This window comes from Prunus mume, linkage group LG4 (genome assembly GCF_029339155.1).
Source record: "Prunus mume cultivar Tortuosa linkage group LG4, ASM2933915v1, whole genome shotgun sequence".
Lineage (NCBI taxonomy): Eukaryota > Viridiplantae > Streptophyta > Magnoliopsida > Rosales > Rosaceae > Prunus > Prunus mume.
The window spans coordinates 8273218-8285727 of NC_142701.1; the positions used below are offsets into that span (position 1 = coordinate 8273218).

General features: G+C 34.5%; 1 long non-coding RNA gene across 1 annotated transcript; it reads right to left on the reverse strand.

Annotated features, from left to right (window-relative positions):
* Positions 1-1123: 1123 nt before the first annotated feature.
* On the reverse strand, positions 1124-2213 carry LOC103328224 (uncharacterized). Its single transcript, XR_513847.2, has 2 exons — positions 2083-2213; positions 1124-1524 (listed from the first exon to the last, which is right to left on the reverse strand). It is a non-coding gene; the product is annotated as an uncharacterized LOC103328224 (long non-coding RNA).
* Positions 2214-12510: the final 10297 nt, after the last annotated feature.

The window sequence follows — 12510 nt, forward strand, 5'->3', positions numbered from 1 at the left end:
TACCAATTTAACCTAGTCTAATAACCTTGAGCTTGAGAAATACATTACATGTTCTATTACAAAGTTGGCAAGGAAAGCTAAAAGTATACTAGCTAGAATACAACTCAACAAAACACATGCAAGTGACTAGTCATAACCTAATGCAATCTAATGAATGTAATGCAGAATAATTACCTTTGGCATCCCTTGATTATGATGAGCCATTAATGATCAAAGGCACAAGAGAACAACTAGATAACAATTTAAACTAGTCTAATAACCTTGAGCTTGGGAAATATATTACATGTCCTATTACAAAGTTGGCAAGAAAAGCTAAAAGAATACTAGCTAGAACAACTCAACAGTACTTGCTAGATCTGCCAGTGTATGTGGGACTTACATGTATTAGAGTGATGGTCAATAAGGTGGTCAATAAAGGTGATACAAATAACAATGCCTTAAATAATAAGAAATTCTTCATTTTGGAAGCTGTTATTAGAACATGAAAAAATGACTTTACGAGAGCTCTCGAGCTGAATCATGTATGGTTACAGCATATACATTTTAACATATAATTGCATGTTTTTTTGGTATCAAGGCATATATGATAATTTACCTATCAAAGGCCTCTCATCATTGAAGCATTCCTGTTTCCCTAGCTACCTAGAATTCATTGAAATATTGGGCTATATAGACCAATGTAAATGTATAGAACACTAACTGGCTGGTAGTAGGTAAACTTAGCAGTCAAGGGCGTTCCTAAGACTTGTAGGATCTTACCCGTGCCAGGGTCAGCCAGGGTAAGACTCGAAATACTACAAAAGTTTATCACATATGTCAATGTCATCATGTCCCAGTGAAAAGACACTAAAACTTTTTGTCTCCTGTTTTTATAGAGCAGAGTAGTTTATGCATATCACAAACACAACACAATGAGATGAAGCTGAACAAATTTGACCCATCCACCAAGTTAATTTCATTAACATATTTAAAATTTGACTTGATCTATTTCACTTGCTCAAAAATAAATCGTGGGTTTGAAGTAAAAATGGCAGTTTGTTGCTTCCTCTCCAACTCAGTATTTTTGTATAACCTACTTAAAACTGATATGAACGTAGTAACATGTGGATATATACATGCGCCATGAATTAAACTCAGCGAGGTTTAGGAATTAACTTTATGAAACATGGCCGAAGCACAAACAAGACCTCAAGCTAATTAAACACACCTTAAAATTGAAATTAAGTACTGATCAACTTGGAAGACTAATTTATATCACACATTTACACTGACTCCATTATTCCATCATCGTCTACTATCTCCCTCAGGCTGAAGATATGTATCGACTTCTCGGAGGAGATTTCTCGAGTATATTGGTGATCGTTGGTGTTTGCTTTGGGGTTGGTGCTGCTTTGGGCGGAGGGGGCGGGGATTTGGACCTTCGGTTATAATTTCCATTCAAACCTGTCTTGGTCACGAAAAACTTACTTCCAATATTTTCTGTACCAAGGAAAGAAGACATGGGATGCTTGGAAGAACTTTGGTCTGAATATACACACAATAAAAAATGGTGGGCATCAACAAAAACAAATCTATCAATTATATGTGATCTGCAAGTGTCATAGTATATTGTTGTTTTTCTGTTGATATAATGATGATGGGGATAAGGATTGATGATGATGATGATGATTATCGATTAAATTGTTTCATCATATGATGACAGCATGAATTATTTTAGAAAATTGACTTTTTGGTTGACACTTAAATTGTGGACAACTAGCGAGCACAGCTAAATGAAAGACCAGATGTTTTTTTTAATAGTAAATTTGACTTTTTCCCTTCAAAATAAGGGCCTATCTCCCATGAACCCCCTTTTTTTTTTTTTTTTTTTGGACAACTGAAAGACATACATAGTACATATCTGTACAGTGCAGAAACAGCTGTGAAGGAATATTATTTGGAAGCTGTTATTAAAACATCATAAAAATGGCTTTGTAAGAGCTCCGAAGCTGAATAATGCATGGTTACAAAAAATATATTTAACAGAAGAACACATACAATTATTGCATGTTTTTTGGTATCAAAGCATACATGATAATTTACCTATCAAAGCCCTTGCATGAGCAGAACTGATCCAAGTTCCCACAGCAAACATAAGGATAATTATGAACGTGCCTCTCATCATTGAAGCATATACATGTGTCCCTAGCTGGCTATAATTCATGGAATCGAATTGAAATGAAGTTATTTATAGACCAATTTATGTACTACAGTACTATTTGTATTAGGTATAGGAATCACGATGCTGGTAGTTGGTGTACTTAGCAGTCAAGGGCGGTCGTAAGACTTGTAGGATCATATCACATCAAAGCTTACAAGGAGTAATAATTAGGGGAGTTATGAAGTAATTAATGTGTTTCCTAAACTTAGTTCTCATCAGCATATCCTACTGCAAACTGCATGGCCAATTTTGGGAAGCTCGACTAGTTGTCCTGATCACGTAAGTATATGTATTGTTAGGTGTTTTGAGAATTTTTTGGTCGCCAAAATTTTCTCAAGACATCTACGCGCTGCCCGCGCTTCTGGTATGGGTCGCCCATTTTTAGGGCTGGCAATGGGTCGGATTGTGTCGGGTTCGTGTCGTGTCAGGATATTAAATGTGTCAAGAATGCTCAACCATAACCCAACCCATTTAATAAACGTGTCGTGTCGGGTTCTGGTCGTCTTTTATCGTGCGGATTTCAAGTCGTGTAACGGATTGATAAATAATAACATGCATGTTACAAAAGTCACAACTGAAAAAATTTAAATAAAAAAACAGAGAGAGGAGAGAAAGTATAAGGGAAAAAAAAGAAAAAAAAAGATAGAGAGAGGAGAGAAGAGAGAAGGAAAACAAAAAAAGAAGAGAGAGAGAGAGAGAGAGAAGGAAAGAAATAAAAATAAAAAAGAGAGGAGAGAAAACTAAAGAGAAGGAAAAGAAAGAAAAAAAATAAGAGAGGAGAAAAGAGAGAAGGAAAAGAAATTAAAAAAGAGAGAGGAGAAGATAGACGGAAAAGAAAGAAAAACAAAAGAAGAAAAAGAAACATTATACATATCAAAAGGCATAGTATATAATCACAAAGTTGTATCTAGCATAGTGGATAAGGTGTTGGAGAGTAATGAGGATGGAGGGGGTTCAAAACCGCATATGTGTGTTTTGAAGTCTCTATTTCTCTATATTTTAACGGGTTGGTGGTTTGACCCGAAATCCACCCGTTTAATAAATGGGTCAAAACGGGTTGACCCGAAAATTACCCAATTATTAATCGTGTGGGTTCGAGTCGTGTTTTTTCCGTGCGGGTTTCGAGTCATGTAACAGGTCGTGTAGAAAATTGCCACCCCTACCCATTTTGTCCAAAAATGACCCCCATGTCGTCCTGAGCACAATGGTATGCTCGGATTCAAATTTGGTTATCGTTTTATGGTTGAACGGGTTTTACTTATTATGCGCTATCAAGGTTCAATATGTTCGGACCTTTGGATCGACTCCATTTCCAGATATGTTGATCTAGGAACCTCTAGGATCGTGTAGGAACTCACGGATAGAGAATCGAAGTCCCGAATGCTTGGATTCAATTGTTCAAAAATTACGTAAAATGGTGACCGCTCGATCTGGACCAAACTTGCAGAACGTGTTTAGTAAATTTTGTTGAACCCATAGGAACTTTTGGATTATTAATCGAAGGTTGTGGATCCCACAGAGGACCGGGTTGACCAACATAAGAATTTAATCGTATATTTCATCTTGGTCTTTTCAGATCATTCTAATTGTCAGAACTATTGAAAATGGGCCTAGGAACTTTCTTGAGTTGCGCACCTGCACTTTAAGGCCGGTTATCAGAGTTTTGATTAAATATTTGTGATTGAGCTATTTTATTAATTAAATATTTTAATCGCTTAAATAGGTACTCGGGCTCCAACAAACCTGCAGGAAGGACCCTCGAAGGATCAGGCTAGCTCGAACGCACAGTGAGTGGATGTTTGTTTTATAAATGAATTTATGCAGTAAAAGTTTTATTAATTGATTATTAATGAATTATTTATGGTTTTTGCTTTCCAAGCATACAGCTTGAATTCAAATACTTTTATAAAATTTTGTTTATGATTAAATGTGAATGGCTTGGAAAGTAGAAAATGAAATGGTAACAGGATTTAAGGATTGAGTGAGGAATAGTATTATAATTTTCCAGGAAAGGTTTTTAAACCACCATAGGTAACTGTTGCCTTCAGATATAATGATGTCCACAGACATCCTAGTTGTCGTCGGTTGAGTCAGCGCGCATTTGGCATTTGGCCCACGAGTCCTAGGTATAACTAGACCGTGAGGAGCGAGGAATGCTGCTCAGGTTGACCAAGTGTTTCCTGAGTTCTGCGAGGAATGCCGCTTAGGTTAACTTTGTGTTTCTCGAGTTCTGCGAGGAAGTGTCACTTTTGTGACACTTGGAATTGATTGTATAATGTGGAAAATAAATAAATAAAAACCATGGAATTGACGGATTTATAAAGGGTACACCTAGGTGGAAAGGAATTATTATTTTTCAATGCTTTCAAATAGTTTTGATGAATTGATTGAATGTATGAACGGTTATATGAATATAAATATGCATGCTTGATTTTTGTACAAATATAGAACATGGATTAAATGATTTTTCAAATGGTCTTAACAGTGGTGGTAGTATGTTGATATTATACTTTGCAAAACTTTCTTTTGTCCACTTACAATTTTAATGTTTTGCTCCCTCAGGCAGTAAGCGAGTATAGGAGCATCACCATCGGGTAATCATCACCCACCACTCATCCACCACTTCCTTTATTTAGGCAATCGTACTGTAACCGTGTAATTTTTGTAAATTAAACTAATTTGTAGGCTCTGATCTTGTCCTAGGATTTTTGTAAGGCCTGAGGCCACACAAATTTAATGTGAATTGTGTGTGTTCTAACATTGTGCATGCTGAATGATTGTGGATATATGAGTTGCATTTTTGTACATGTGTAAATTTTGGAAAACGAGCAATTTACAGGAGACACTTTGCCGAATTTTTGGCAGAAGTCAAACCTTAAAAGAATTTTCGAGTTTTAGTTTATAGGGCAAATTTGTTGTGTGTCCGACACCTAACAGGTGTTGGACATGCACAGGATTCAAGACAAATTCCAAGGTGGAATTTGGGTTGGGTCTTGTCAAAATCAATAAAACCATTTACACATCAACACTATGTATTTTTATTTTTTATTTTATAAAGTACACGATATCATTTTGGACCCGGGCAAAAAAAAATTGAGATAAAGCCTTATATTCTATGGAACCTGCTGCCAAAGTGCAATCAGTATTATTAATAATTTAATATAAAGAAAGTCCACATTCACTCAATTTTTTCCTTTTGGTATTTTTTTCTTCTGTTTTTTTATTTCTAATTTTTTTTATAATATGTTTTTTTTATGATTATTAGTAGAAACACAAAGTGAGATCTTGTTTCTCTTCACATTTGATGTCCAATTAATGGCTGGGGTTTTATTTACATCAATTTGTGCGTCAAGAACAAAGCAATCAGATAAGTCAATTTTCTTCTCGTCATTTTTTACACACCTCCATATATAAGCATGTAAAGATATTAACTTTTTGTTTTTTTTTTGGGGTCACAAATCATATATAAGCCCTAATACAAAAATAACTGATGCAGCAAGTTTAGCAAACACATACATGGACCATTGGGATCTCGTTCATGCGATTAAGGTGGGATATTAACAGTATGCTGAGGTTAGTGAAGATGCAATGTACGTTTAGTTAGCTATATAAGTCCATGGGGATAAATTACTCAAATGGTCATCAAACTTGTACTCGATTTACATTTTGGTCCATAAATTAAATTATTAGTGCAAATGGTACATAAACTCTATTTTAATCGCCCATTTTATCCAACCGTTACATTTTCTGTTAAATGTAACCAAATTTTAGAGGCAAATACGACTTTTCATAATTAACAAATAAAATAGGGTTAAAATAAATACAAAATTAGAAAATAATTGAAGAAAAAGAGAAAAAAAAAGTGTTTGGTCCCTTTGATGTCTCTTCCTCTTCCAATAGAACCCATTTCTCTGGAGAACTCCAACACCCCATTCTCAAATTGCCTCCCATTATTAATCCCATCTGAGTAAACCCCTCCTCCAATCCCCTCTCCCTCATCCCCACCACTAGTAAACAAAGACCCATTTCTTGAGCCTGGCAAGCTGTATCCATGTGGCAAGGACTGAAGCAATTCCCTGAACAATGGTGGCTGTGGAGGCAGGTTCAAATGCAAAAGTGGGTCATAGAGAACCGAACTCGCTATCCCTGGCGGGGTCACTACAAAACAAAAGCCCTTTGTCTTTGCAAAGGGCTTTTGCCGAAAATATCTTTTTCAAGGCAAAAGTTCGTTGGCAGTCGTCGCTAAAAGCTCGGTTGCAAATACTTCATTTCCGACCATTCCGTCGGAAATAATGTATTTCCGATGCCCATGCTTCGTAGCTATTGCTTAAATTTCTATCGGAAATGAATTTTTAAAACGACCCTACATATTTATTTCCAACCGTACATGTGGTTGTAATTACTTATTTGATTGTCGGAAATAGTTCTTTTATCGTGATTTTTGTTTTTGTGAATTCATATTTTCAACCAATGAGTGTCGTCAGAAATACTTTTTCCGACAATGATATATTATTTGTGAGGGCTAGATTTCGTCGCAATTATCATTACCGACCAAAAGAGTTTATAGAAAATATATAATAGCTCGTCGGAAAAGAGTATAAAAATATATTTTCGATGGGCAAGTTACGTCGGAAATATATATTTCCAACCATATTTATTCGTCGCAAAGTTTGTCGTAAATAGATTAATCCTGTCGGAAAATATTTTCGACCAACAAGTGGTCGGAAATATAATTGTTTCGACCCGATTATGTCGTGGGGAATTTTGTCGGAAATAGGCAATTATTGTCGGAAACTATTTCCGATGATAAAGTGTTTGTTGGAAATATGCATTACCGAGAGGGAAATGCGATCGAAAAATGTAATTATTTTATAAAAAAAATTAATAAAAAGAAATTTGAATTATAATATTTGCTAGAAATAGTTTTCTAATCATCCATATTTAATTGGTAATAATAATAAAAAAAATCATACGACACCATACTGTACTAAAATTTTATGCATTCAATTAAAATTATTCTAAATAGTTAAAACATAAACAATCCCCATCATCCTTAAAACATATAAGCAATCCGCAAATATATCAAAACTTTGAAAATCAAAATACATATTGTAGCAAAATACAATTGATGTTGCACTACTCGTCTTCGAGGTGAGCATTTGAACAACTTTTTACATTGTCCTGTCGAATAAAAGATAATAATTAATAAGACATAAATCATTTGAGAATAAAAATAACAAATACAATATTTAACAGTGAGCAAAATATTGAAATGAGAAAGAAAAGAGTTCACCATTAAAGCAGATTGTCTTGAGCGTGCATATGTATTTGAGTTGTTTTCCCTCATACTTTGAACTAGATCTTTCAATTCATACAGCACACTTTTCAAGTCCTTCACTTCCTCCTTTAATTTCTCATGCTCTTCTTCACGTTCTAAGCATATACGTTTATTACAACCTTGGTCATCTGAGGGATACACATCTTTTGTACTATAGCCACCACCTAAGCCAAGGATACGACCGTGACTTGGCCCACCAATAACCTCCTTGTATATATCCCAATCATCTACTTCATTCTCGTCTTCCGTTGCAGCAACCTTTTTATTCTCCATTTTTTCCTTCAATGAAATAGTAGAAATATAAACATGGATATAAAAAAAATGTCATGTGAATAAAAAAAATTTTAAAAAGAAAAAGAAAAAGAGAAACAAAGTAGGGGCAACGTACAAAAAGTTCTTTAGCCTTTTCACTTGGCCAACTTTCTTCTCCTCCATTCTTAGGCTTACTTACATGGAACTTTTTGAAACAATCAATTGGACTCGGTTCAATTCTAGTTCGATCAAGCTATTAAGATTTAAACAATGAAGTTTGTTAGGACCAAATTTGGAAATAACCACAAAAGGAACAGTCAACAAAAAGCAACAACCAAATGGATATTTTTACCTCATCTTTTCTGTACTTTTCCATTGGAACAGAACCTGTGGTATGCACAACTGTGGATTTCACCCTATTAGACTTGTTTCTTTTACTTTTATCCTACATGAAAAAAGTAAATCATAACCTAATATCAACTTAGTGAACCCATATAAGGCATCTATAAATAAAACAAAGCACACACTAGCTAGTCATAACAATATTATTTTAAATTGAGTTTTTACCTGCCATGTAGGCTGCAACCAATGATCAACTAGTATAGACCAAACATCTTGAGATATCTCTAATGGGCAATGAGTGTATCTATCACCAGTAGTCTTGTATTTCTTAAAAACGCTATTTCTCAATGCGGACATCCAATCGGAATATCGCAATTTAATATATTGTTCGAATGCCTCCCTCATCTCTTCTTCTGAGCACGTGTGTGTATATCCTGTTGTGTTAAAGCGATCATACAGTAAATCCATTTGAGTTGATGAAAATGTTTTAAATGTTGGCCATGCTCCATCGATAGCCTGATAAAAAAGCACTCCTATAGTTCGCACAGCTCCAGTGGTTATAATCCTGAAAATTTAAACCGAATTTAAATAAATAAATAAAAATGAATCTACACGAGAAATGGCTAACTTTGTAGGCCTTATACATTACCTTCCTCTACATATTACAATTGGAGTGTCATTTCCATCTTTACCCTTAGCCTTCCCTCTACCTTTTTTTATTCCAACAGTTGAACCTAATATATATATATATATATATATATTTGAAGTACAAGGTAAAAAAAAACTAGCTATAGGATCATATATAAATAAAAAATAAAAAAAATTATCATGTGAAGGTTCAGTTTAAACCTCATATATATATATAAATAAATAAAATTACCTTCTTCATTTGATGGTTCGGTTTCAAGAGGCATGTCTTCCATTTCATTATCATGTGATGGCACATGTTGGTCTAAGGAAGGTCTAGATGACTGAGGATGTGTAATGTCGGATGCTTTATTCTAATTCTTTCTCTTTCTTGCCCTGGCTACAATTTATAATAGAGCAAAAAATTGGAAATTAATTGAGAACTAATCATATAATTGAAATATATATATATATATACACACCAAAGAAAATTCAAAATTCAAAATAAATCATACATGTTTCTTGCATTTCGTTATCATGTGATGACTCATTGGAAATATGGCAATCTAAGGAGAGTCTAGATGACTGAGGATGTGCAGTGCCTGATGCTCTATCTTGACTCTTTCCATTTCTTGCCACGGCTAACATTTGTAAGAGAAATACAAACACAAAACATAATTGAAAAATTAAAAACTCATATAATAGAAATACAACTATAAAAAATAATAGAAACAAGAATTTAATCGATAATACGACACAAATAACTCATACATGTTTGATTTGTCTCTTGCATTTCACGATCATGTGATGCTCTATTATTGCTCTTTTTCTTTTTTGCCATGGCTGCAATTTATAATCACAAAAGAACCCATGTCATAATTTTAAAAAAAAAACATAAATCAGAAATAATACTTAAAAAAAAATTCATCCAAAAAGGAAAAACTAGGTAGAGAAAACAATTTGCTTCACCCGTTCAAACTAAATAGGTACTGATTTCCATGAGTACCCATGTCAGTATCACCATACATGGGTATTGATTTCTATCTTTCTGGAAGACAATTTGCTAAAGGTATGCTAAAGGCTGCCATAGATAATTTCCTCTTTTGAAAGAGTTTCAAACAATTTAAGAGGAAATTGCATGCTGTCCGTTCAAACAATTTGCTAAAGGTATGCTAATACCCAATACCCATTTTTCTATATCAATACCCATTTTTCTATATCTATATCAATACCCATTTTTCTGGTATGAAAACTCATGATTGTCATGTGTTCTTAGAGAGATTACTTCCGTTTGTGGTGCGAGATTTATTGCCCAAAGATGTAAGTGAGCCTTTAATTGAATTATCGTACTTTTTCAAGGAATTGTGTGCTAAAGTTTTAAGAGAAGATGACTTGAATCTTCTTGACAATCAAATTGTCATAACTCTATGCAAGTTGGAAAAAATATTCCCTCCTGCTTTTTTTGACATCATGATTCACCTAACTTGTCACTTGGCATGGGAGGCAAAAGTGGCCGGTCCAGTACAATTCAGGTGGATGTATCCTGTGGAAAGGTAATCTCAATGTTTAAATATTAATTTTATTCATGATTTGTTTAACTGCTGATGTATGATTCTCTAATTTTGGTATTTATAACGTAATTAGGTATTTGCATAAGCTAAAGACTTATGTTCGTAATAAGGCTCATCCAGAAGGGTCTATTGCCGAAGGTGTCTTGGGAGATGAGTGTTTAATATTTTGCTCTCGCTATTTGCATCGAGTTGAAACTAAGTTTAATAAAAGAGATAGAAACGACGATGGAGGTCAACCGTCATATGATACATCTCCGTTATCTATTTTCTCAACACCTGGTCGAGCTTTTGGGAAAGGTGTACTTAGAGAGATGAGCATCGAACTTCATAAGGCTGCCACTCATTATGTCCTGCAAAATTGTGATGAAGCTTTTCCATTTGTCCAGTAAGAATTCTTAAACACTATAATTTCTAAGTGTATTTAATAAGTTACTATTTATTTAGATGTAATATGTCACTGTATTAATTTGAATATAATCATTTGTTATGTATGCAGAGAACATAAGAACATTCTAATCCAGTCTAGTGCTGATAATGTGGAGGAGTCACATAGACTTCAATTTTCAAACTGGATTTCTAAAAGGGTATGGATAATATTGTATTCAAAAAATTATTGATTGTCATAGATGTTTATTTAAAAATATTTTTTCCTTTCTATGCAGGTCACAGAACTATACAACGATGGTAAAGTTAGTAAGCAAATGCTTTCTTTGGCTCGAGGTCCTGAAAGGCGAGTAACTTATTATCCTGGTTATTATATTAGTGGTTTTAGATTTCATACATTGCAGCGTGATGAGAATAAAAAAACACAAAATAGTGGAGTTATGGTTAAGGGGGAGAATCAGATTGACGATGTGCCTTGGTATGGAACCTTAGTAGATATTGTTGAGCTCCGTTATACAGAAGGAAATAGAGTTGTATTTTTCAATTGTGATTGGTATGACACGGCACGAAAAGGAACAGGTTACAAGATAGATCGTTATGGAATAATCACTGTTAATACAACACGCAAGCTAAATACTCAAGAGCCATTCGTACTAGCAAGCCAAGCGACCCAAGTTTTTTATGTGAAGGGGGTTAAAAATAAAATTTGGAGTTTTGTCGTGGAAACAAATCCAAGAAATGCTTATGAGACGACTAATGATGAGATTGAGCCATACCAAGAAGTAAAGACTCAAATTGAAAGCATGCATGCCATCCAAAATGATGTTGAAGACAATGAAATTGATTGAAGAAGGGATCGATGTGTTCAACTTACAACTATGGGATGAGTTGCCATGTAATTGTGATTGCTTATTTTTTTTGGATTGGCTATTTTTAGTTATTTATTTTGGAGTGTGATTGGTTATTATCAATATTTTTTTTTTACTTATTCTAATGGGAAATTCACAGCTAGCTAGGCTCTTCTTTTTTGTGGGGGAGGGGCCAAAAAGTTGATAGGTTCAAATAAGAACTGCATATCACTACAGAGAGCTTTGGTTTGTGCATCAAATTATAATTTTCATATCATTTTGATTTTTAATTTGGGTTTCATTTCATATGCAGATAATGCCTTTGTTTTGTTTTGTGTAGAGACTTGCGAATGAAACTGTACCAACCCCCCATGGAACACAGCCCCCACCAACTACCATATATATTGGCATCGGGTTTGTTGGGTCTACATGATAACCAAATTCTCTTTAAAAAAAATATGTTTTCTTCCCTAGCTAACAATATTATCAATCAAATTTTTTTTAATTTATTATAATGGGAAATTGACATTCAAACGTTTTTCCGAGAGGACATATTTCTCCTCGAAAGTAGTCAAACAATTTAGACGAAAGGAGAACCCCTCGGAAATGTTCAAGCAATTTCAACGGAATAAGAAGCCCCTCGGAAATAGTCAAACAGTTCCCGACGGAAAGAGAAAGCTGTCAGAAATAATCATCCTATTTCCGTCAAATGTACTTTTGGTCGTTAATAAAGTTGGCGCCAAGTCTTCCCACCAAATAAATTACATTTCCGACGACAATAGAGACTTTTTCCGAGGGTATTTCCTTTGTCAGAAATAAATTTCAGGCTCGTGACATATTTCCAACGGACAACATTTTTTGGTCGGAAAAAACACTTTTACTGAGGAAATTTCGGGGCCCTCGGAGAATGTTGGTCGGTAATGACCCTTTTTTTTTGTAGTGGGTGTC